Source organism: Octopus bimaculoides, chromosome 5, assembly GCF_046866305.1.
Source record: "Octopus bimaculoides isolate indiv1 chromosome 5, ASM4686630v1, whole genome shotgun sequence".
Classification (NCBI taxonomy): domain Eukaryota; kingdom Metazoa; phylum Mollusca; class Cephalopoda; order Octopoda; family Octopodidae; genus Octopus; species Octopus bimaculoides.
Window position 1 is genome coordinate 10,744,429 of NC_142932.1, and position 22,500 is coordinate 10,766,928.

The 22,500-nt window shown below is 34.5% G+C and overlaps 1 pseudogene; it reads right to left on the reverse strand.

Moving 5' to 3' along the window:
• Window positions 1–11,805: 11,805 nt before the first annotated feature.
• Window positions 11,806–12,231, reverse strand: LOC149135421 (histone-lysine N-methyltransferase SETMAR pseudogene; annotated as a pseudogene).
• Between the last annotated feature and the right edge of the window lie 10,269 nt (window positions 12,232–22,500).

Sequence of the window (22,500 nt, forward strand, 5' to 3'; positions counted from 1 at the left end):
TTAAATGGAAAATATTTACTAGGGACAAACTGCTTATTATTTTAGAAGGCCCTTGTTGCTATTTTATTCATGCAGTTCCTAAAACCAGTGTCCCCCGATCACTTTTTTAACTATAGACCCCTTTAATTTCTATTTTACTCGGATGGACATTCCTAGAAACTTGATGGTTAGGACAATATTATATCTTTATGATTAATATAATTAGGAATTATATTTTTAAAAATCGTTAAAATATTTTCTGTATTGTAGAAGACAATCTCATTTATTCCAGAAAACTTACATGGACATCTAAGAACCATGTGGACCCCGGTTGACTACTGTCTAAAACGAAGCTTCATTTAACTCCTGTATCCATGTCGTTGTCGTTTCTTCCCGCCTCGGATTACGCAGCGCCAGTGTGTTTCGCATTCATTCGACATAATTTCCTTATCCTTAATCGGTATATTACAGTATCATTCTGCTTAAGATCTAGTAAAGCAATTCGACTTGTTGAATTTAACATCCATCAACCTATGTCGAAAGTTATACATTGCAATGTCTGGCTGAACTATCATCGGCTTCAGAATTATTGCGTTTTAAAGTGTTAATAGATATTTATATATGATCACTAAACGTGAGTAAAAGAATGTGTTGCCAATTATAATGGATGAAAGGTGGCAGAAGATCAAAATTGTAGAGTAGTGAACGAAAAAGAAAGGTGGTAAAGACAAACACAGTATGTCACATTAAATTGGAACGCATTTCAGATAGAAGTAAAATAAAAACAGAAAATAAGAGAAGCGAATGTTAGAGAATAATAGAAGATATTTACACATACTTGAAAATTTCACAATCTAAAACGGATTGATTTCTTAGAAAATTTGTAATAACTGTGATAAATTACACACACACACACACACACACACACACACACACACACACACACACACACACTCACACACACACTCACCCTACCCCCCACACACTATATAAACATATATTATATATATATATATATATATATATATATATATATATATATATATATATATATATATATATATATATATATGCACATATAAACATACGCACATATATGTGTGTATATATATATATATATATATATATATATATATATATATATATATATATATATATATATATATATGCATTTGCATATATACACACATATATGTGTGTGTATGTGCGTACAGATGAGAATCGTGTTTATAATATGTCAGACATTTGTGCTACAAATTTGGTGGGGAGAATGAAAAGAGTGTGTTAGAAAAAACAACAAAGAACATTTTTGCCTCGTAGTTTTTTATGAACATCTTTTAATTGGAGATATAGCATGTAAGAAATGTATAGAAGCGAAACGATATGGTAGCGTTTAAAAAAAGAGCATTAATAAAACCATCTATTAAGAAATAAAATAAAAATCAAATAAATATTATCATGGCATGCGAAATTATGGTACTTTTTAAAAAAGAACAGAAAGCGAATTTCAGAAAGAGAATACAACAAATAGGTTAGAGAAAATATGAAAATGTGTATGCTGAAAGATTCAGTTGAGTTTTCACTTCTATATGAGTGTGTGTATATATATATATATATTCTTTTATTCTTTTACTTGTTTCAGTCATTTGACTGCTGCCGTGCTGGAGCACCGCCTTAAAGGGTTTGGCTCGAAGAAATCGCCCCCGGGGCTAATTCTCTGTAAGAGAATCATCGGTGGTCAGGTGACAGTGGGAGAACACACACACACACACACACACACACACACACACACACACACACACACGCATATATATATAAGATGCGGTGAATAAAACTGAAAATTAAGATAAGCAAGGTTCTTTCTTGATCTAAAATATTCTCTCCTTCATTTCCTACAATGCTCTTTTTTCTATCTGGTAGACATGCAAGGCCTCTCTTCCAAAATTCACTCGTCCGTTACGAAAGATACTTTTCCACTACCGTTCTGACCTCGTCTACAGAATACGTACTTTCTCCGTCCAAATGATTTTGAGGACTACGGAATAAAGGATAATAAGATAGAAGAACGTCCGCCAAATATGGTGACTGGGGCATTTTTTCCCATTCAAAATCGTCCAAGCTTTATAATATCTTCCGTGCTGTATGTGACCGAGCGTTATCCTGATGGAAGAACATCCTTTGTTTTGAAACCGAGATTATCGTTCACCTTCTTGCGCTGACTTAAGACGTTCAAGCTGCTCACTGTAGATTTACTTTCTTATCGTTTGGTTTGGGTTTAAAAGCTCAAAGTGGACTAAATCTTTTATATTCCAAACAGATAACAGCACCTTACATGGGTGAAGACCTTCTTTAGCCTGGGGCGCCGGTGTTTCTCCTTTCACTACCCACTGTCTTCGGCGCTTGACATTTTTATAGAGAACTCATTTCTGGTCACCAGTCACTATTCGGTCAAAACAAGGTTCATTCGTGAGACGTGAAGCAAAGAAGAGCACGCATTCAGTTTATGCACGTGATTAGACACGGAAAGTTTGTGAGGAATCCATTGACCTAATTTGCTGACCTTTCCAATGTCACGCAGGTGTCGATGAATGGTTGAATGAGCGATTCCAAGCTTCTCTGCTAGTTTCTGAGCAGTTACGTTGCGATTTTTTCCACAAGGGTTTGCAGGATGTCCTCGTCGAGTTCTACAGATGAGCTCCAGGACGAGGCTCGTCTTCTAGCATGTGGAGTCCGGCTCGGAATTTCTAGAATCACCGTTGATACTATCTTACGCTTGTTGTCCGATCCCCATATACTGCATTAATATTCCTCACACTTTCCGTCGCGTTGTTACCTTTATTGAACTCATAAAGCAAAATATGTTGAATATGCTCCTTTGTCACCTCTATTATAGCTTTGAAAAAGAAGCTGTTAAAATCGAACAGCGCTCTTCAAAACTTGCACTAATGATAAGGATAAGGTAAAATTATTACCTGCATTTATAGCAAGTTGATGCAGGTAGACTGACACCCAAACACTCTGAAATGTTCGTATTGGAGCTTCCAGTGCAAATGCCAAACAGTACACCATGTCGTTTCCAAATTTCTAGCAAGATTCCAACATGTTTCCATACAATGCGGCTGAATTCGGAACTATGGGGTTGGAAAGCAAAATTCTTACCACACAACCATGCCCGGGCCTAAATCTCTCTCTCTCTCTCTCTCTCTCTCTCTCTCTCTCTCTCTCTCTTTCTCTCTCTCTCTCTCTCTCTCTCTCTTTCTCTCTCTCTCTCTCTCTCTCTCTCTCTTTATGTATGTATATATATATATATATATATATATATATATATATATATATATATATATATATATATGCATATATGTGTATACATGTATACAGTATATATTGGTATACGAACATATATACACACACACACACGCGCACACGCACACAAATATATATATAATTGAAACAGGTCTTAAGAAAAAAGGTCGCACGTGGTGTAATTAAGTGAAAAGTGGAAAGGAAAAAAGAAAATTCCCACTAGGTATGAGTGTAATGGCTTCTGTTTTTAAAGAAAATATATATAGAACCAATGGGTTGAAGTTATATTAAGAAGTATAAGAATCATTATAAACACATACCGGTTTCGCTATAGTTGATTACTGACTGTGAATCAACACTGGTTGTCAAGCGGTGTTGGGTATAAGCGTACAACTAAGTGAATAAAATGTATTCAAGGGAAGTAAACAGTTCTGAAAGGGATGTAATTAATGTAGATATGTTTACTGGAATTTAAGGTAGTATTTGAGATATACGAATTATTGATAATAGTAAGGTTAGCAGTGTCCTGTTTTGAGTTGTGTGTTCATATTAAGTTGTGCGTGATATTTATCAATAAAAGTTCCCTCCTTATTTAATATTTGCTGCTCTGAGGTGTCTGTGGAACATTGATAAAAAGAAAAAAAATTAGGAAATTTGGCTTGAGGTTCGTAGCACATCTATCTATTTTGTTCACAGACCAGTATCTGTCGATATTGTGGAAAGCGGATTTATTCCTTGTGAAGCGTTGTTCTTCGTCTGAGAGACATTCGTGTTTGGCCTATATAAGCATTTCCTTAATATTTGTATGTGTATTTTATTTGCTCGTTTGATGCCAACATCTATTAATGAAATACAGTAAGTCTCCTGATTAATGTTGATTCAAGTTCACGTAGTCTTAGTTCATGTGTACTAGTACTCGAAATTATCGCACAGACATTTTCCCTAGATTATAAGGTTTATTAATTTTTATGTGTTTGGGGTGGCATGGGTTGAATAATAGGTATTGTTTTGAATACTAGGATTTATAAAAGATATCGGTTTCCATGTAGTTATTCACTATTTTAATTCGGATGTCAAGAAAGGGTAGTTGGTTTCTTGCTGTGTTCTATGGTGAATTGCATGTTGCTATTGATATTGTTGATCAAAAACACAAGTACATATATAAGTATCAATATTTTTGTCTCTCTGTAAGCATTTCTTTTTCTATATATTGATTAGTGTATTCGATCTACCTTGGGTGTCTTGATGGTAACAACTTCCTCTTCTGTTAATACGTTGAAAAGTAATTTCCCGTAGATGGTGAAATTCGGCTATGGGTTGACCAAGTTTAGTCAGCACTGTTAGATGGCACCACCGTATCACGTCATTTCGCCTTATAGCGGATCATCAGCATTGGTAAATCAAGTGGAATGCCAGACAGGAAATCAGTCTACCAAACAGTATTGGCGGAACAGTAAATGGCTTTGTGGGAAGCTGTCGGGATGTCTTAATTAGAAATTAGAGATAGAAGCAATTTTTGCTGCGATTAATAATTTGAACACCCAACTTAACATGGATATAACTCCTTAAGCTGTTGTAAATATTCCGAAAACCCATTTGAGTGAACAGCGAATTCTTAGAATTTTCAAAATTCTATTATCGCTTGATGAAGTTCCCTCATTACACTGGCTGATGGCACTTGCGTAAACCATGATCATGGTTTCTTGCTCATATTATTCCACTCAACTGGTAACAGGCAAGACTGAAGACACACTACTTTCCTCACTTACTGTACAAGTGGGTCGTGAATCATGAATGCGTTCGAACAGACTTTTAACCTCGTGACTGGGATTATTTTGTTTTAATCTATTCCAATCGGTCTTATATTGTGGAAGACAGGGTAAAGAAATTTTTTTCCAGGCACAAAAATAACAGAATAATGAAGTTGGCCTTCTATGATTTTGGAACAGCGGTAAAAATCAATAGTGGGTTGACCAAAATGCACTGAGGCATTTAGTTATAACTCTTTATTCTCTAAAGTCAAATCCGGTCATGTTTGACTTTGTCTTCCGGCGTCGATAAAATAAAAACCATTCAAGTATTAGAACTGATATGATCGAATATAAACATCACTCAAATTCGAAGTTTGTGTTTATGGTAGAAATCAATATTTAATGCCAAAAATGGGATATTTAATGTCAAAAATTGGAGGTGGATTGTAGAAACAATAGAGGACTGGATTAAATACTTTACCACTATATATTGTTGTCCCTCTTCAGAATTGTCTTTCATCTCCCTGAAAGCAATAACATTTTGCAACGATCATGAATCGATGTCGATTAAATCGATAATATTTTGCCAGTGAAATATTTTGGCTCGATGTTAATGTTAGAAATCCAAATTTATTGTTAATATCTCGGTTCAAAAACAGTATTAAAAATATTATGTAATGTTTTGAAAAGTATTAGTGCATGCCATCAGTAAACTTATACCTCGAACACAAAGTTCCAGAAACGAGGCTGGCTGTTAGTGCTGAGCCAACAAATAAATCTGCTGGAAAAATAACCAAAATCTTCCCAATGTATATCTGAATATAATAAAGAATCCTTTGGAAATTACACATTATCTTCATCATCCATCATCATCATCATCATCATCATCATCATCATCATCATTGTCAACCCCCTGGTCATTATTTGAGTCATTCGACTTACAGTGCCGGTTACCGCGTTTCAATGTTGAATAGAATTGAAACAACGTAAAATGAAGTGTGGTGATCAAGAATACAATGCACTGCCCGGTCAGTTCTCCAGATTGTAAGTGCAACACCCTAACCACTAAGTCATACGCCTCCAGAAATGATACTCTAAGTCTAAATACAAAAACGAAATTCACACGTTGAAAATACTTGTCATCATAGTCATTCTTACCCAAAGCTGAATTAATACTAAACAACAATATCGACTTCTTGAAAAATCCCTTTACAGTGAATGCCATAACCTTCTATTTCACTACATAATAAGAATCTATAGAAGCGGCTTCTTCTTGTGGTTTCCTTATTTAAATGCATATGACTATAGAAGATGAAGGTTTAAAATTTAACATTTTAACGTTAATCGATTCAGTTAGGTAAGTTTAATGACTGTGATAGTATTGGCTATCAAAATGCCCTTTTGAATGTCTTCCTGAATCAGCAGAGTTCCCTGAAGATTTGTGGCAGTGAATTGACATTTTGTGTGAACGAGTGCATGAAGTCAAGTTATTGTGGGAGAATAGCTTCCGCTCATGCAATTTAAAAATTAAGAATAAAAAAGATTATAACGATCGGTTCGTCATTGATGTCTGCATTCGTTTCTTTCATGTGCTGACGTTAGATGAATTAATATGTAAAGTGAGAGAAGGGAAAAAAAGAAAGAGAGGAGAGAGAAAGATAGAGAGAGGGAGAGACAGAGAGAGAGAGAGAGGGGGAGATAGAGAGAGAGTGGGAGAGATAGAGAGAGAGAGGGAGAGAGGTACAGAAAATTAAGCCGGCTGGAAGGAATCGAAAAAGATACACAGAAAAATGAAGAGATGTGGTGATACGTGTGAGAAAGCAGTTGACGATAAATAAAGATAATAATGCTAATAATAGTAATAATAATAATAATAATAATAATAATAATAATAATAACAACAACAACAACAACAACAACAAGAACAACAACAATAATAATAATAATAATAATAATAGTAATAATAATAACAACAACAACAGCAGCAACAATAATCATAATCAGTTAAAAAAAGAAACAGATGTAGAGGAGGAAATGTTTTTGGGGAAGACCGGGTCAGGTTGGGGATAAGTGGTGAAATGGTTTTGAAGTGGTCGGAATGCAGAGAGAAAGAGGAAGATAAACAGAGATTTAGAAATTTATATAAATAGAAAGAAGGTAGAGATAGTGGTTCAGAAGTAAAGGGAATAACTGTAGTTAAGCTTGGAAAAAAAAAAAAAATAAAAAAAAAAATATATATATATATATATATATATATATATATATATATATATATATATATATATATATATATATATATATATATATATATAAGGGACATGCAGAGAGATAGTTTCAGAAGAAAGATAAATTGACTGGGGAGACATGAGACAATCAAAGAGAAAGGGAGGGGAACAAGATAGGGATTTAAAAAGAGAGATTTTACGTGACTGGAAGAAATGGAATATGAAAGGGAGAAATTGAGAGTGAAATAGTGAAATATTTTAGTATATCTGGAAATAGATGTGCATGAGGGAAAGAGAGAGAAAAAGAGGGAGGGGGGAGAGTGGGTGAAAGAGGAAGAGAAAATAATGGAGAGAGAGAGAGAGAGAGAGACAGACAGAGAGAGGAGAGAGAGGATAAGAATAAAAATTTTGAGGAAGGAAGAAGGTAAGAATGACATAAAGATAGAGAGAGCGAGAGAGAGAGAAGAAACCGACAGATAAAGAGAGAGAGTGACAGATATTGATTGAGAGAGAAAGGGAGAGGGGCAGATTTGGAGAAGGGAAATATAGAAAAACATGAGGAGTGTATGTATATATATATATATATATATATATATATATATATATATATATATATATATCCGCAGAGAAATAGAGAGATACAAAGAGTGAGAGAAAGAGAGATAAAACGAGAGAGATTAAGATATATATATATATATATATATATATATATATATATATATATATATCAGTAAAAATATGTGACACTTATTCATTAGTCATATATAATATATATATATATGTATATATATATATATATATATATATATATATATATATATATATATATATATATATATATATATATATATATATATTATTTGGAGAGAGAGAGAGTCAGAGAGAGAAAGAGGAGAAAAAAAATAAGAAAAGAAGGAGAAAGAATGAAAGAGAGGAAAGAAAATGAAAAAGAAGCTATGCTAAAGTGGTGGTGAGGGGGAAGACAGAGAGAGAAATGAAATAAAAAGATAAAAGGAAGGCGTTATATTGATAGAAAACGAGATAACGTGAGATGAAAACTAGGATAGAAGGAAAGATAAATAAGAACGCACATGAAGAGAAAGAGAGAGAGAGAAAGAGAGAGAGAGAGAGAGAGAGAGAGAGAGAGATAGAGAGAGAGAGAGAATGAGAGAAATGGAAAAATAGAAATAGTGATAGAAAACAAAAATAACAGAAAATGCGAGAGTGAGTGAAAGAGAGAAAGAGAGAGAGAGAGAGAGAGAGAGAGAGAGAGGGGAAGAGTGACAAAGAAAGAGAAAGCGATCGAGAGAGAGAGAGAGAGAGAGAGAAATCATATAAACATGTAAGAGAATATAGGAAAGACATCAACATCAAGAAAAAAAAAAAGGAGATTTACAATGGGGGTTGGAAGGAAAAGAGAGCACAAAATCCCCAAAAAATTTTTTTAAATTTCATTAGGTCCCATTTTGTGCTGGTTCCATAAAATCATTCTCTGATATGAATGATGATATGGGTTATAAAAAAATTATACGATGTGTGTGTGTGTGTGTGTGTGTCTATCTGTCTGTCTGTGCGCGCGCGTATGTGCCTGTGCATGTCTGTGTGTGTTTCTGTGCGTGCATGTGTATGTATGTGAGCGCGTGCATGCCTGTGCACGCTTGTGTGTATGAACGTGTATGTTAAATTTATACTAATATAATATATACATATATATATATATATATATATATATATATATATATATATATATATATATACATATATATAATATACATATATCCATTATATATGCATATGCATATTCGTAGATAGATAGATAGATAGATAGATAGATAGATAGACAGACATATATATATATATATATATATATATAGATAGATAGATAGATAGATAGATAGATAGATAGATAGATAGATAGATAGATAAGCAGAGAGATATACTGATATCCACACATGTGCATATAGAAGCTTAAACAGATACACATATATGGATAATGTAAAAAAAGAAAAATAATAAAAATTCCACACGCTATCACATTTATGTATGCACTCATCATTAACATTCTATGATGTTGGTTAAAAAAAAAAGGGCAGTAAACAGGAGAAAATATTCACCGAATTTCTGAATATTTTAAATTACCACTTGATGTACAAATAAATAGAAAAAAAAAAGCAGAAAAGAAAACATAGTGTTGTGAGCTTTAATATACAGTAGTAGGTGAGAGGGGAAAGTATTTAAAAAAAATTTTATATAGCGGTGAGTGGGAGATACGTTAAGGGTGTAAAAGGCGGCGATGGCTTTTAATGGTAGCGGTGTAATACGCTGTTAGTTTTAGAGTGATAGTATTTCAGGAGTAAGGTGGATATTTGTCAGAGTCGGCAAGAGCATCAAATAGAACGCAATGAAGTAATTTATTCCAGCTCTCTGGGCGCTGAGTTCGAATCTTTCTCTTTGTGGATGCTCGTAGTGAAGAAAATCGATTTAGGACCACGATGAATCGATTTCAGTCCCACTGCACGTTATCTTGAGCATGTGTCTTCTAGTATAGCCTCTGACCGACAAATCATTTGTGAGTGAATCTAGGAGACGGAAAATCCATAGAAACCCGTAGGATATATACATATATATACATATATATATATATATATATATATATATATATATATATATATATATATATATATATATATATATATATATATATATATATATATATATATATATATATATATATATATATATATATATATATATATATATATATATATATATATATATATATATATATATATATATATATATATATATATATATATATATATATATATATATATATATATATATATCTGTGTATGCGCGCTTGTGTGTGTTTGTGAAGGCACATAGCTCAGTGGTTGGAGCATCGGGCTAGTCTGAGGTAGTGAGTTCGATTCACGGATTGGGATGTGTGTTATGCTCTTGAGCAGGACACTTTATTTTACGTTGCTCCAGTTCACTCAGATGGTGCCAAGCTGTATTGGTCTTTGCCTTTCTCTTGGATTACATCTGTGGCGTGGAGAGGGGAGACTGTTATACATGGGCGACTGCTGGTTTTCAATAAACAACTTTGCCCGGATTCGTGCCTTGCAGAGGGATTTTCTACGTGCAATCGCATGGTCAATCATGACCGAAAGGGTTCTTTAACCCTTTATATATATATATATATATATATATATATATATATATATATATATATATATATTCACATTCGAACATTGGATCGCGAAGCACACCAGATAAATCTATAAATGATAGCATGGATAGAAAAAAAGGTTTCTCATATCAATATTTCCAAGCAATTATTTATAGGTTTGTGATTTCCTTCGAGAATCAATGTTCGAAGGGGGAATTTTTTCATCCTATTTTGATAGTTTATAAAATTCCTATGACAATATATGTGAGAATACGCGCGTGTGTGTATGTGAATGTGCGTGTGTGTGTGTGTGAGTATGTGTGTGCACGTGTATATACACACGTGTGTGTCACAGCCTGAAAGCCACTGTCGGTTTGTTTATGTTCCTGTAACACTAGTGCACGGCAAAACTGATCAAGGTTTAAAGAAAAAGAACGAAAAAAAGAAGGAAAGAAAAAAGAAGGAAACAAAAAAGAAAGAAAGGAATATTAGGTTCGATTTGTTCTACTAGAGCCATTCTATGCAGTATTCCATCATATACGTTGCATAATCACTGAAACATGTAAAAGACAAATGAATGATGTTATTCAACCAGCCAGACTTCGGGTCAAATTGCTTCAGTGTGAGAACTACGGAAATGCACAACGTGACTATAGAATGACTAGCAACGTCTCTGGTGCCAAGCTGTATCGGCGTTTGGATAACATCAGTAGTGCGGAGAGGGGGAGGCTGGTAAGCATGGTCGACTGCTGCTTTTCCATAAAAACCTTGCCCGGACTTATGCATCAGAGTGTAACATTTTAAGTGCGAATCCCTTGGATCCCTTGGATTCCTAATTTATGTGTAGAACCTCCATAGCCATTCAATGTTTTAAAAAAATCCTATATTTTAATAATTAAATAATATTGAGCAAATTTTTCAAAAAAAATTGTTAAAATATTTTGTTCATTGCAGAAGCATAAATATTAGGTTGCTCCGAAAATAATGGCCGATTTCAGAAACAAATTTATTCTGGGGAAATTAACAATAGAAATGTTTGGATTAGTCAAAGTATGAGCCGTGAACATCTATGCATCTCTGCCATCGATCAACGAGGTTATTTATGCCTCCTTGATAAAATCTCATTGGCCTTGATGCTAAGAAATCTTTGAAAGCTGATTACACCTCTGGCTTCGACCTGAAAATTGTATCACTTGAAAACGTGTTTAAATGGTTTAAAATGGTAGTCACTGGGTGAAATATCAGGAGAATATGGAGGATGTGGTAAAGTCACGCAATCCAAAGTCCGTGAGTTTCTGCAGCTTTATTATTGCAACATGTAGCTTTGCATTATCGTGGAGCAGATTTGGGCCACACCGATTGACCAACGCAGGTCTCATTTTTGCAAGTGAGCGTGCATTTCAGCGAGTTGATTGCAGTAATCCTCTGCTGTAATGCTCTGATTTGCTTCCAGAAAACTGTAATGGACAACAGCAATTGCATACCACCAGACAATCACCATAATCTTTTGCTGATGCAAATTTGGTTTTGGGAAATGTTTGGGGGACTCATCACGATCAGGCCATTGACCTGATCGTTTACGGGTATCATAAAGAATCCACTTTCTGTCACAAGTGAATATTCGGTCAAGAAACGGATCATTGGTGTCTCGTAGAAAGAGGATCAGCCACACTTCAAAGTGTCGAACTTTTTCATTTTCATTCAGCACATGCGGTACCCATATATCGAGCTTTTTCACCTTTCCAATCTTCTTCAGATTGCGTGAGAGATTTGGAATACCGACACCAAGTGCCTGAGACATTTCTCTAGCACTTTGACGTGGATTTTGTTCAACAATTGCTTTCAATTTTTAATTGTCAAGAATACCTGACCGTATTCTACCTTTTTCATCTTCAAGGAACTCATCAACATTTCAGAATTTCTGAAACCAACTTCGTACTGTGTGATCACTTGTGGATCCCTCTCCCCATGCTCTGTTGATATTGGCAGCAGTTTGGGCGGCATTGTGCTCAAGCTTGAACTCATGCAAGAAAAGTGAAAGTCCTTTTTTGTCATGTTTATATTTACTGGCACCTATACTTCAAGGATGTTTTCTGTCTGAAATAAGTCGAAAATTATTAAAGAGCATAGGTCAATTATTAAGAATGTCCAAATTCACCTAATACTATGATAAAATTGCGTTTCAAAACACACTTAGCGCGGCTATCATTTTCGAAACGGCCTAATAGTTTAATGCACACGAATTTTAACAGTAAAATCTTAAATCGAACGCCGTTGAGATAAATACATAACGGACCGCGCATCGTCGAAACCAATGTAGCCCCCTCATTTTTTAATAAATCCATATTTGTGTAGGTGTTTGTGGCTTGAGAATATGTGCTAATTTTGTGGTTTTCATTATTTCTTTTATATTTTAAATATGTGTTGGTGGTTAAGTCACAAATCTGATAGCGGTAATGAATTATGCTGCACTTGAAGTGTATTAATTAATATTGCTTAATTGTTACTCATGCTGCTGTTTCTGCTGCTTCTTTTGCGAAAAACATGCTGTGAAGAAAGTAACATGCAACACTGCATTTTACATTGAAATAAATGAATACATCAAGCCTAATTATAAGGGTCAGCTAATTTAGAGAAAAGTGGAAATAAGGCTAGAAAAATGCACCATAAAAGTCGAAAGGCTGTATATATTTTTTTCAGGATGGCAGTAGTTTACGAGGTAAACCTAAATCTACAGAAATTTAGATTTGCCCCGTGCGACATCAACAGGTACAGTTATGAGCACTTGGTATTAAAATTAGTACTGGTAGTAACAGAGACAGAAATTCTGTATGAAGATCTGATTTCTTTACGAAAGCATCAAACATATTCCTATTATTTAATAATATTGTAAGTCATATTAACTGGACAAGCTGGCTGAACTGTTAGCATTCCTGATGAAACACTTAGAGGAATTTCTTTCATTCTGAGTTCAAATTCAAATTCTGTCGAGGCCGACTTATTCTGTTGTGGTCGACAAGATAAGTATAATTTGAATACTGCATTCGATGTCATCGACATATCTCTTCCCCGGAAATTGCAGGCCTTTTGCCAACATTTAAACCAATATTATATATCAATTTATGTATATATAATTATGTCTTATGCATGATTGGGCACTAACGGCAGTCGTTACACATGCTAGTGCTCAAATCCTGAAAACATAACCTCTTTTATGCTACGCTTTTCTATCAGAATATATTTCATGATTATGCATTCATAAACTAAGATGTATTACACACACACACACACACACACACACGTGCGCGCGCGCGTATGAACAAAGTCGAATACACATAAACGAGGTGTGTGTGTTGTTAGTTTGTCGGGCGGCTGCGTATTTTAGGCTTAAGAGAAAATTACTTCAATGCTTTTGGTGTCGCTCGGAAAAAAAATGGATCTGATGTGAGTTGTCTCACTTGGCTATGAGCTGCTTTCGGGTGTTTTTACATCAAAGGCATTGAGATTGTATTCATTTACGCCTAAAAAACGTAGTCCACCCACAAACTAACAGCAACAAACATCGTGTATGTGTGTTCGACTATGTTTACATACCTCGAGTTGCTTCTAACACACACCCGCGCACACACACATACACACACACACGCCCACACACACTTATACGTATGTATATATGTTTGTGTGTGTGTGTATATATATATGGGTGTGTGTGTGTGTGTGTATCTATATCTATCTATCTATCAATCTATCTATCTATCTATCTATCTATCTATCTATCTATCTATCTATATATATATATATATATATATATATATATATATATATATATATATGGTGGATGAGTTCCAGAAAAAAGTTAGATTCAGATGAATATGGTATTTAAGTTGAGGCACCAGAATTTAGTACGGTATTATCCATACAATTTCAAAGTATGGTGATTAAAATCAAAATAAGCAACAAAGATATCCAGAGGTAATGCAGTACGATCGTTTCATACAACTCCATTTAATTTAACATTGTAATCAGCTGCGCAAAAGACATAGAATTTAATTAAATTAAAACAGATGGATGCATTAATATAATTATACCTAAAATCTCCTAAAAGTTAAGGATATAGACAAAGAACATAGACACTCCGCTTATGTATATTTTTAAAATGTAACTACATGTGGATTCATGTAGATTATTTACATAATTTACATTTGACAGATATTTGTCCTCATCTTGTTTGTTTTTAACACAACGTTTCTGGCATATGGCGTAGTGGTTAAGAGCGCGAGCTACTAACCCCAAGATTTCGAGCTCGATTCCAGCCAGTAACCTGAATAAAAATAACAATAATAATAATAATAATAATAACAACATCGAAAAATACCTTAGGAATGAGAACCCAGCTTCGAAATTTCACCAAGACACCTGATGAGGGCTGGAGGGTATATCAGCCGAAAAATTGTGCTAACAACAAACAAGATGACAATTATCTGTGAAATGTTAATAATGTAAATAATCGACATGTGAATTGTTGGCAAATTTTTACGTCTGTCTTTCTTTTCTCCTGGATTTTCTCATGTCTCCTCTTTCTGAAGAAGAGTTTTGCTTCTTTCCAAACGTGAAACAATATTTCTTTCCTTTCCTGAGCGTCTTTTAATACTTTGCATGTACCACGTCCTGGCTTTGTTGATTTTTCTTTTGTTTTTTCTTCGTCTTTTTTTACTGATTTTATATATATATATATATATATATATATATATATAGAGAGAGAGAGAGAGAGAGAGAGAGAGAGAGAAAGAGAGAGAGAGAGAAAGATAGATAGATATGGATATAGATATATATGTTTAAGGATATAAGAGTGGTTAAAATATTTTTATACACAAAGAGGAGACCATTCACATGCCTTCTTACATGCTAAAAAGGTCAGTTATTTAATACACTCTTATGTTTTAAAAATATGTTATGACTTATGACTTTTATTTATGCATACTAACTAAGGGTATTACATTATTTTGTTACCTTCATATTTACCATATATATATATATATATATATATATATATATATATATATATATATATATATATATACGACGGGCTTTTGTTTGTTTCCGTCTAGCAAATCTACTCACAAGCGACTTCGTGGGTGGAATAAGTGGAATAATTCGACACTAGTGCTGAACTTGAATTTATTCTACCTACTGCGAAATGTTGAAACCAAAGCGGGAATTGGTCCCAGAACGTGAACACAAATGCAATGCTTCAAACATTTATTCACGGCGCTATAACGATCCTGCCAGATCGCCGCCCTGATGTATTCATTCGTATTCACATATATATCGATATATACATTTGCATATGTATATATGCATATGAGTGAGTATGCGTGCGCATTCATGTGTGTGTGTATGTGTGTGTGTGTGTGTGTGTGTGTGTGTTGATGTCTGTGCACAGAAGTGTGAATCGTTCTTGAATAGTTTCTTGTTTACATTATGTCCCAAAATTTGATGTTCCATATAAGAATATATTGAGCACTTCCGTTAACTGTTCCACAAAAATACATCTTTATGTATTTCAAGAAATTGCGTACGTATATAATGTCACACATATAGACGTATATATCGATGTCGCGCTTCCAAGTACTTGTGTATGTGCGGTGTAGCTGCATATACTTAAACACAGACACGCACACAGTTATATATATATATATATATATATATATATATACGCATATACATATGCATACATATTAGTACACATACACACTCACACACAAATATATATATTTGTGTATATATACATACATATAAATGTGTACAAAACATACAGCTATACCCGCACGAACTTAAGCACGAATACACACACAGACGTGTGCACATCAAATGGCGTGCAATGAATTGTGTGTCGATGATGAGAAGAACCAGGAAAATTAGGAGGAAAACGAGCTTTGGGTTTAGTGATGTGGAAAGAAGACAGCGAAATAGTGTTATATATATTGTGGGTACACGGAGATAGTTATTGTTGTAAACCTACGATACTAGAGAGATATAAAGTGTTTATTAGAGCTGAAATAACAAAGCATAGACAATAAAAACGGGGGAAAAAAGAAAAAAAACGTCTTCGAAATCTAAAGGAGAAAAGAAGCAATATATATGCATATGTAATATCTATATATATATTTATATACACGCATGTATATTTGTATGGAAATCTCTAAAAAATCTAACAACAAAATCTCGACCATTTATATTTGGTAATAAATACATGTAACGCAAGATTTTCACACAAACGGAGTCGCACATACATAAACATATACGCCGACAGACACATATCCGTACAAACGCCCATTAATAGATTTCTACATAGAGAAATTCTATGCATATATATACATATATGTGTGTATGTGTGTGTATATGTGCATGTGTGTGTATATATGCTTGTGTGTGTATATGTGTGGATGTATACACACACACACACACAAACACACACACACATATGTATATAGGCGCAGGAGTGGCTGTGAGGTAAGTAGCTTGCTTACCAACCACATTCATCGGGTTCATTCCCTTTGCGTGGCACCTAGAGCGTCTTCTAATAGCACCACCTGATAGGATTATCTAAATCCTTTCTAAGTTAAGTTTTGTTTATGGCCCATTCAAGTAGTGAGTTCTTGTTGAGTGAGTCGTATCCAGGTATAGGTGGCTTATCTGGTATTCTTTCAAGAAATCTGTCCAGACTCCGTCTAAAGGTGATGGGATCCTATTCCTCTTTGATCTGCTTTGCACAATGTTAAACAGGGCAGGGCCTGTTGAGGAAAAGAATTATGTCGCAGTATACCTATCTGTTGCGATCCTGAATTGAGCAGGGGACGTATGGGCCGTGGTCGCAACTTTGGATGAACCTTGAAGCTAATGTTCAAGTCGTTGGCGAAATGCTGGAGGTATATTCTCTACATCGAAGAAATGATATATATATATATATATATATATATATATATATATATATATAAAATTTATTAATAAGGGTAGAAATTGATATTAATCAATTAAAACCAGTGGTCTAGCATATTAAAAACATTCTGAAGATTAAAATTATATTACATACACAAATAAAAGGAATGGCCAGTAAAAGTGGACTCCTATATGCTAGAAATAGATGCCGAATCATCTAACCACGAAAAATATGTTCTCAGTAAAAATTTAGTGACACAACAGACTGTAAAAAGGCAAGACAAATGAGAAAATACTAAATAAAAAACGGTTAACCTACGTACCATGGTTTCACCTGTTAAAATTGACATCAGTAAATATCTGCAGGATCATCAGCGTAGTCTGTCGATTTGTTCCTTTACGTTCATCGTAATTTGAATTTAACGTATGATAGCGTCTCATAAAGCGAGATTTCTATATATCTTAAATTTGCGTAAGAATTTGTGGTGTGGGCGGTTTAGCTTAATGGTTCAAAGCACCACGACGCATAATCAAGGAGGTGTGAGTTCACGTCTTATAGCCAGCCACCTACACTTTTTTTCTGCAAAATAGTGGTAGCTTATCCTGTTCAGGCTATATTATTAGCATTATCTTGCGTTTCAGAATTTAAAATCACTTCTTTAACTTTTAAAGATAGAATTATATATACCTTTGACTACATTACGACACCATTATCTGCGGCATAACTTCATGAACATGACACCAATGGCCGCGTAAAATATCGCAGTTTTTCTCCTGCAGCTTGTATATGTGCATATGAGTTCTTATTCTGTGTTGAGGATTTACTGTTTAACTTCGCATTTGTGTGAGTCTGTATATGAGCATGTACGAAGGTGAAATTACGCATGCATACATTTATGAGTGTGCACGCGTGTATCTGTGAGTACGTTTGAGCATGAATGTGTGTAGTTGTGTGTGTGTGTCTGCTTGCCCATGTGTTTGTAAGTGTGTGTGTAATCATTTGAAATGTTGTTATTGTGCTGTTACAGAATTTATATACAGAAACATAAGCAAGCACCTAATACCCATATTCTATCTCCCACACAAACACACACGCTTTCACACAGGCACGCACAAACACTCACACATACACATACATGTATGTTCATGTGTGTGTGCGTGTATGTGTTAGTTCTGTATTTGTTTGAGCGCAAGCACACATCACGCGCATACAGAGATGTATAAGAGATCAAAGGGAGGTAATTGCATCATCAGTCAGTTTAATCACGTCACTTAGGGCAGGATGGACGTTTTCTGCAGTACTTTACGATCGCTTTCAAAACGGACTGAGGTCGTAGTTTAAATTCGGCAAAGAATAGCATCACGAACATCAGTAAGAATAACAACAACGACATCAACAGCAACAAAAGGATCAACAACAGAAGTAGAAACAAAGCAGCAGCAACAGTAGCGATCACAACAGCGAGGATAATAGAGGAAATAATACCATTAACAACAACAACAACAATAATAATAATAATAATAATAATAATGATAATGATAATACACAGAAATAAAAAATAGAAGAGTGCCATAGCTATCATGTGAAATTGGTTGAACGATATTTCGGCACTCTTCTAATTTTTTTTTTCTGTATAACTTCTGGAGGAGCTACCTAAGTCTTTCATAATCTTATTAATTAATTAATTAATTATTAATATTACTAATAATAATAATAATAATAATAGTAATAATAATAATAATATTAATAATAATAATAATAATAATAATAATAATCTTATTAATTAATTAATTAATTATTAATATTACTAATAATAATAATAATAATAATAGTAATAATAATAATAATATTAATAATAATAATAATAATAATAATAATAATAATAATAATAATAATAATAATAATAATAATAATAATAATAATAATAACTAATAATAGTGCCAAGAGGCTAGCTGTACAATGCTGAAGACAGTTAGTTAAATATTTCTTCCTCTTTTCTTTTCTGTTTTTTTTTTGCTGAACGTCTCCAAATATTCCTATCTAGATACTGTAATGAAACTCCAAAATCTAAACCAGGATTACAGGAATCCTATATCATAGGGTGGGTATCTTTTCAGTGATGGTACCACGGAAAAAAAATATCCTGGTAGTTGTGCAACCCTAAATTCACTAACCCTCATCATGAGTACTGAACTAGAAAATAAAAATAAAAATGGGAACGGCGTGAATGAGGCTGGAACACCTTGTGAAGAAGAAATGATTGAAGCAGTGAAATGCAGAGAACCTTAAAAGTGGATGAAGCCGTAGATCCAACACAATTTAAGAAAGACCAGGGAGAGCCGACGAAGAAAATTTGGCAGGCCAAGAAAATGCATAGTCAGTTCTTGAAAGATAAATATGAGACTGATTGGAATAGGATCTGACAATGGCTGCAGAACTGCAGTGCACAACTGGTACTTAACTATTCCCGAAAGGATGAAGGGCAAAGTCGACCTCGGTGTGACTTGGATTCAGAACGTAGCGACGGGCGAAATACATTTAAGCATTTCGTCCAGTGTGCTAAAGATTCTGCATGCTCGCCGCCTTAAGAATTGTAATAATAAACAAAAAAATCGTCAAGCATGTTCAAATGATTATAGGCGTAGGAGTGGCTGTGTGGTAAGTACCTTATTTACGAACCACACGGTTCCGGGCACCTTGGGCAAGTGTCTTCTACTATAGCCTCGGGCCGACCAAAGACTTGTGAGTGGATTTGGTTGACGGAAACTGAAAGTAGCCCGTCGTATATATATATATATATATATATATATATATATATATATATATATATATATATATATATATAGTTTTAAGGAAAATAACCAATTTTCAAGAACTCATCGATGAAAATCCACAATCACATATATTACTGGACAAACACAGACACACAAACATATACACACACACACATACATACATACATACATATATATATGTATATATATATATATATATATATATATATATATATATATATATATATATATATATGTATGTGTGTGTGTGTGTGTATGTTTGTTTGTCTGTGTTTGTCCCCCTACATCACTTGACAACCGATGCTGGTGTGTATACGTCCCCGTAACTTAGCGGTTCGGCAAAAGAAACCGATAGAATAGGTACTAGGCTTACAAAGAATAAGTCCTCGGTCGATTTGCTCGACTAAAGGCGGTGCTCCAGCATGGCCACAGTCAAATGACTGAAACAAGTAAAAAAGATGGATATAAAACCGCTGAAAGTAGATACATTGAAAATCTAAACGCTGATGTTATTGGTAAAAAGAGCAATAAGGTTAATGAAAGCCAATTAAGGTGAAATAGTAATAAAGGTATAAAAAGCAGAAATGCTCAGAATGGAAGGGAAACAAACTACGACTCTCAAAAGAAGAGTTATGAACAATTGTAGTTTCAGAGACAAAAGTGCATTCCCTCTATAAAACGAACGCAACTTCGAATCTTACCCAGTTACATGTATATGCGTGTGTGCTGCATGCGAGCATGTTTGTGTGTCTGCACACGTGTGTCTGTACGCACTCACTCACACACACACAGAGACACACACACACATACACACACACATATACATGAACATATGTATATCAGGTTATATTCAAATTACAAGGTACATTTGATAGACATTTTCAAATAAATATGTATTCAGATATTGTTGCGCTACGGAAGTTGAAGGACATCTCTGTCATTATTCTTGTTCGATGGCAAAACCGTAAGATTTTAATAGGCACTTACAGCGGATGAAACTGTCCTCATCATAACATAAAAATACTTAATCGTACCTGTTATTTGGTGTTAACTCTTGCATATTATATCCAGACCATCGATGGGATTTTCTCTGAAGTTATCATCCTGCTTAGTTAGCATATTAATAAGGCATAGTATTAAACAAAACACAGGGATGTGTGTTAAATTGATTTTAGTTTGAAGGTCAAGTGTAATCTTCATTTCGTTCAACGTCGATTACGACGACGAGTGTTCCAGTTGATTCGTTCAACGGAAAAGCCTGCTCATGAAATTAAAGGGACAAATAACTAGTCAGGTGTGTTCTTAACGTAATTCTCGAGGAGATTCTCCGTTTCAAATCCAATGTGTCAGGAACGGCCAATTTTTGCAGAGCTGACTGGGCTTAGGCAATAAAGTGTCATGTTTAAGGACACAACGCACCGCCGAGAATCGAACTCACGACATTACGATTGTGAGTCTAATGCCCTAACCACTTCATGCAAAGTGTAATACCAAACGTATGAGGGTTGAGTAACACACAGCTGCACAGCGTTCAATCTTATGATATCGATGCTGGTGTCCCGTTTACTGAACAATCTGCACGGGTTATGGATTGTGCAGAGCCATCCACATTTTCTTACACTGCAAACTTGTATTGACCTACCGAAGCATGTATCACAAACCCAGTAGTTATCCGGATGGAGGATTTATAAGGAGTTAACTACTCCAAGATGGGCACCTAAAGAGCTGAAGCGTCTCATATGCTCTAGATTTGTGGGGATGTTTGTAAGTGAACTTCTTCCGAAAGCATTTCAGTGAGATGATAATTAACACTAGCTGAGACACTGATAAGTGCGACTACTGCGAGTCAGTATAGATCTGGGAGTTAAGCAGTGGTTACCAAACATCTCAAATAAATAGATAAATACATAAATGAATAAATGAAAAAATAAACTGAACTTAGTGGTTCAGAAAAAGTCACAAATAGAACAGTTATACTTACAATTGTCTATGTGTTCGACTAAACCAACCATGGCGAACCTTCATCCAAAACAGGGCAGCATAAGACATGCCTCATCATCCAATGGGCTGCATTATTCGAAAATTCAAAGTAATTTTTCGTTAGAGTACCGGCGTTCTGCAGGATGCCGATGCCTGGACTAAACACTTCAAAGTAGTCTTCTTGCTTAGCCAAGTCCAGTGACTGAAACAAATCAAACAGAAAAAAAAGGGCAAAAGGAATAAATTATGTCACTTCCGTATATATAGTGAATAAAATCTTACTATGTATATATAAGTGACCTCTTTTTCTGTTATAATATTGTTTATTCAGGCTTGTTAGGCGGTGATCTGGCGG